At 37.5% G+C, this 5957-nt stretch overlaps 1 non-coding gene across 1 annotated transcript; it reads left to right on the top strand.

Moving 5' to 3' along the window:
- The first annotated feature begins 506 nt into the window (after positions 1-506).
- Positions 507-610, top strand: LOC123248172. The gene has a single exon (XR_006506251.1). It is a non-coding gene; the product is annotated as a U6 spliceosomal RNA (small nuclear RNA).
- Positions 611-5957: the final 5347 nt, after the last annotated feature.

Here is a 5957-nt window from a genome sequence, read left to right as displayed (position 1 = left end):
TTGAGGTATCCATTTGGTCTAGTAAGTCAAATGCTTTTTTGTAATCAATAAAAACAACAAGGACTACTTCTATGCTCCAGGGGTGTCAAACTCAAATAGGATCAGGAGTGAATAAACCATAGAAAAGAATCCCTATTGGAGGTGTAATGGCTTGGAAAACCACATATGAACATTTTCTATATCGCATTGTATTTTTTATTTATTTTTAAACGTGTCATCATTACATTTTAATCTCATTTGGGTTCACTTAGGAGTATTTTGGACTTCTTGTAGCCTACAGACTCTGTGTTGGCTTCTATGCTGCACAACACATCCCTCAATCCACTGGGTTATTGTGAAGATATCATCTCCTATAAAGAATGGCCTGAAAAAGCCTGCCTTCTTCCTTCTCCCTCTCTCATCTAGGATCCCCTTCTGGAAGGCACAGATATCACTGAGATCTCAATGAGAACATTGTCATGAAAATAAAGGGGGGAAAAGAATGAAGAGAGGAGGAGAAATTGTACTTGCTTTGGCAGCAAATACGCCGAAACTGGATTGATCCAGAGAAGATAAGTATGGCAGCCTGCACAAGGATAATTTGCAAGAAAGAGAGATGATAGTTAATAGAGGTCAGTGAAATACTGAGAAGGAAAAGGACTTAGGAAAGGTCACTGGGTTTGGCATTATGAAGTCATTTGTGATCATGGAATGTCAAGATGGATGGGGATCAAATACCTAATTGCAAGAGTATTGAGGAGTGAATGGACAATGAGCAAGTAAATGTATAATGTAGAAAGAATGTACTAAGGGTTTTTCTTTCTAGAAGTTTAGCAGTGAAGGAGAAGAGAGGTATGGGATCATAAATTTAGGAAATAGTTGGGTCAAAAGAAGTTCCTTTTTGTCTCTAAGAAGTTGGATATCTGCTAGTGCTCTGAATCAGAGATCAACAACCTTCTATCACATCACACAGAAGCAGGATCACCAAGACTCCACGTAGTCAATGCCAGGCATATTGGACATGCTTTAAGATCTGGGTATTCATTGTCTAGTCCACCTGTTGGTACAGAGGAGACCTAAACATAATTGCTGGTGAGGAGAAGGAGTCAGGAGATTAGGAGAGATTGAAGATGAGAGAACTGGGTTTGACTCACAGCTAGCTAGATGACTTGGAATGAGTCACTTCTTAAAGCCTGTCACCATATAAAGTATTCATCAACCAATCAATTAATCAATCAATGACTAAATATTAACTCTACACTAGATATTCTTCTCAGTACTGGGGATAAAAGAAAGGCCAATATAGCCTTTACCTTCAAGAAACTTTTAGGTTCTTTTTTTTTAATTCTTACCTTCCATCTTAGAATCAATACTGGGTATTGGTTCAAAGCAGAAGGGCTGTAAGGGCTAAGCAATGGGGGTTAAGTGACTTGCCCAGGGTCACACAGCTGTTTGTGGCCAGATTTGAACCCAGGACCTCCCATCTCTGGACCTGCCTCTCAGTAGGCATGATGTCATGATAACTTATAAGAGCCTTCAAAGGCAGAAGAAAAGATGGCAGATGTTGGTGAGATGAGACACAGGGTTGGGATTAGCAAGGCAAGAACTATGTAAGGACAAGAAGGTATGAAATCCAAGAGTAGAGAACAGGTATTGTTAAAATGCCTATAATGTCAGGAATGAATGAGCGAGTGAGTGAATGAAAGAAAAGGCATTTATTAAGTGCTTACAACATGCCAACCACTGGAGATACAAATAGAAAAAAGAGAATACAGTTCTCTGATCTCAAGAAAGTCACACTCAAACTGGAAAAAACAACACATAGAAGGGCTCAGCTTCAGGGTATTAGAGAGGTGCAGGAGTCCTTAGAATGCATCAGATTGTCTGCCACCACCCAAAGCCAAAGTAAGAGGCTTCAAAAGGGAGATGAAAATTGAGGTACCCAAAAGATGTTGTATTAAGAGCTATGAAGAGGTTCAGGAAAAATTAGATCATGGTAGAGGTAGAATGGCAAAAGATTGCATTCAGAGAAAATTTCAGAGTTGAGGACCTTGAAAGAGTCAGAGTTTTGGTGATGCTGAGGTTCACCCTGTGAATGGTTGAGATAGGTGGAAATGAAGGTTATGGAAAGGTTGATGAACCAATGAAAATATTGATATTATAAAGAATAATGATAAGAATTAGATTGGAGAGGAAGATGATGAGCCAAGTATCCTCACTGAATAAAATTGAGAGATTTTGAGATTGGATGAGTGTCAGTGACAAGGATCTGGACTGGCAGATATAATGGAATGACATGAAGCTTCAAAGGAAGAGAAGCAAGTCAATGCTGGTTGATGGAGTGATTATGGAATTTAGTTTCCCTAAAGTAGGCTACTATTCTGGGAGGAAAGGTTTAGAGTAGCAAAAAGTTGGGATTGGTTAGTTATAAGTATACCAAATAGGCAGAAACTTGATGAATAAATTGATAGTAAGGATCTCATTAGAGCATCAGTGTGTTGTCCTTTTCAGATCTCTCAGATGCCTCCCCATACAAAGAGTTACAGTAGGGGAAGCCCAATTTATGGCAGCTGGAAATTTGAGAGTTATCTCCTCCCTGAGTGGTTTCCAACAGCTGGATTAAATAATTAGTATTTAATACGATTTCTAGACTACAATCCCTCCTTTGAGATACCCTAGAAGACATCCTCCAGTTTCCTTGATCATTTCTATAAACTTTCTGTTGATAAAGCTTCATTCTCCAGATTTGAAGGGAAGATACCTCTTCATTTTGTCTTTGAATCCTCAGCACTTAACATGGCATTTGGCATAGAGTAGTTATTATTAAATGCCAGGAACTGTCATATGAATAAGTAACCATGGAAAGAGCTGTTCTAAGTCAAAGAAGGATCATCCTATGTTTTCCTTGAAAGTCAGAAGATTGTGTAAGAAATGGAAAAAGAGGCCAATAGGAAACTGTAACAGAAAGAATACTGTTATACACATACAGTCAAGGTGGGTTTGACTCACACCTAACTAGGTGATTTTGAATGAGCTATTTCTTAAAGCCTCAGTCTCCATATCAATAAAATGGGAATAGTAAGAATTGTATTGTTTAACTCAGTGTTATTCTTAGTAAAACACTTGATAAAGCTTAAAGCACAATACATATACAATCTATTATTATAATGGTATGATTATATAGTAGATACTTTTCTATATTAGAATAAAAATACCTTGTTAGTTTATATGTTATTAACAATAAGTTCATAGAGGATCAAATTTCAACAGGAATTTTAAAGTCTCCACCTCCTCCCATGAATGGTAGTGTCAACTTAAGACTCCATCCTTCAGATTTAAGCAGTGGAACATATGGAAAAGAGAGATACCATTCAAAAAGAGAAGAGGGGTAGAGAAATGGAGGGGAGAGAGAGAGAAAAAAAAGAGAGAAGGAAGGAGAGGGAGGTAAGGAGGGAGAGAGACAGAGACAGAGAATGATCTTTTGGTCTAGGAAGCAAAACTTTCCTTGACTAGCAGTTCTCAAAGTATGATCTTTAGATATAACCCACATAAACAAAAGCCATTTAACATCCTGGTTAATTTTGCTCTTCTGACCCAAAAGCTTGAGAACTATTGCCCTAGACAAAGATTTCTTTTCTCTCTACACACCAGAAAGAATACTGGCTCTAGAGACACAGGTCCTGGATTCCAGTCCTACCTCTGCCATTTACTGCCTGTGTGACCTTGGGCAAATGACTTAATGGTTTTTCTATCTGCAAAATGAGAGGATTGGATGAGATGTGCTATCTAAGACCCTTTACAACTTAAAATCTTTGATCCTGTGAAGCATCTCAAGAGATGTGGATATCAGTTACAATTTACACTCTAATCTCTTTCCCCTAGAACTGTCTTTTCTTAGATGGAAAAAAACCCAATAATATACCGTTTTTGTTTTTAAGCTGTTGAGGAAAAGACTGTGTAGAAGGGATTATTTTTTAAAGTATTTTAAAAATCTATTTTTACAATTTATGCAGTAGCAAAGTGATTAGAGCCCTGGGTTGGGGGTCAGAAAGACCTGAATACAAATTTGACCCCAGCAGCTTATTAGCTGTGTGATCCCGGGCAAGTCACTTAACCTCTGTTTACCTCGGTTTCTTTATTTGTACATTGGGAATTGCGATAGCACTTACCTCCCAGGATTGTTATAGGGTCACGTGAGATTGTCTGTGTAAAATGGCTTGCAAATATTGAAACATATAAATGTTAGCTACAGCTACTATTAGGTGAGTCAAGTGAAACTGGATTGACAAATCAATAATGTGCCTGAGATATATGGGATTGAAGAGAACAATCTGGTTTAGAATCATATAATTCGAGAGTCAGAAAGGCTTTTTAGACCTACTTAGTTGTAAAACATTACTCTTCTAATCCTGGATCTTTATTTTAGAGATTCAGACACTGTGATCTAGGGAGGTTGTAACTTGCCTGATGTTCAGTGAGGTGGCGCCATAGTGCACAGAGCATCAGTCCTGGAGTCAGAATGGGAGTTCAAATCTGGCCTCGGACATTTATTAGCTATGTGACACTGGGCAAGGCATTTAACCCTGTTGGCCTCAGTTTCCTCTTCTATAAAATGGGCTGGAGAAGGAAATGGCAAACCATTACAGTATCTCTGCCAATAAATTCCCAACTGAGGTCACCGAGAGTCAGACATGACTGAAACAACTAAACAATAAATGTTCATAGTGCCCAGGACTACGAGATCATAGAATTAGGGCTAGAAGGGACCTTGGAGGTCAGTGAGTCCAACACTCTCTTTTTATAGATGAGAAAACTGAGGCTCAAGATCACATAGGTAGCAAGTCAAATTGCTGGAGAATTAAACTCCTGTGTTACCTGACTCCAGATTAAGCCTTGCACCTTGGTCCTTCTCCAGAATATTTGTGTCCTGGCTCTCCAAGCAAGACTTTTCCCCTCATCCAATGAAGACTCCTATAACTCACAAAAAGGAATTCCTTATTATTCTTGCAGCTATTCGTGGCAGGTTCAACATCTCTTTAGCTGGTCAATTATTCATTCTAAATTATATTCCTCCTAGGCTAAAGACTAAACCATATGCAGCTGCAAGCATCATGTAATTTATTACCCATCTAATTCTCATCCTGCCATTTAGTTCCTAGTAGTATTCTTTAAAAAAAAGTCATTAATACCTTATTTACAGCTTATATTTAAATTCTTTCCCATAAAGAGGATGCTCTGGTTTGGGGGGAAGGGAGAGGGAGCAGGATGCATTGAGCTGTGTAAGTATGGGCTAGTAGCTACTCACAGGCAGGAGTTTTTCATTGAATATCTATAAATCATTTTATATTTTAGAAAAGACAAGGCTGCTTGTAGCCTCATTGTAGACTGACCAGGAGGAAATGGCCTCACTCTGGGAAGAACAAGCAAGTACAGGTATGATAACTGCCAGCTGGCATCACTGAAGATGAACGTAATCATGGTAAAGGAGGGGGGAAGACATACTCATTCATCTTTGCTCCTTTAGGGTGTGCAAAGGTCTTCAATTCAATATGTAATTGCAATTATATACATATATGCAATAATATATAATATGATATGACATAATATGGTTTGCTATGATATGATGACATAACATAATATATAACATATAATATATAACATAATGTGTTATATAACAACAATATAACAATGCTATAGCTTATAACATAATTATACAATATACAACAATAATATATTTTGACAGATAATCTGATAGCTAGATAATCTAATAATATAGATAGATATATTGATAGATAATCTGGTAGATATTGGATAGATTGATAGATAATCTGATAGATAGATAGATAGATAGATAGATAGATAGATAGATAGATAGATAGATAGATAGACAAGCAAGCAGATAGACAGACAGACAGGTAGATAGAAAGATAGATAGATAGATAGATAGATAGATAGATAGATAGATAGATAGATAGATA

This window comes from Gracilinanus agilis, chromosome 4 (genome assembly GCF_016433145.1).
Source record: "Gracilinanus agilis isolate LMUSP501 chromosome 4, AgileGrace, whole genome shotgun sequence".
Taxonomy (NCBI): Eukaryota; Metazoa; Chordata; class Mammalia; order Didelphimorphia; family Didelphidae; genus Gracilinanus; species Gracilinanus agilis.
The sequence above is the reverse complement of the archived record's forward strand: the minus strand, read 5'-3'. Positions and strand labels throughout refer to the sequence as shown.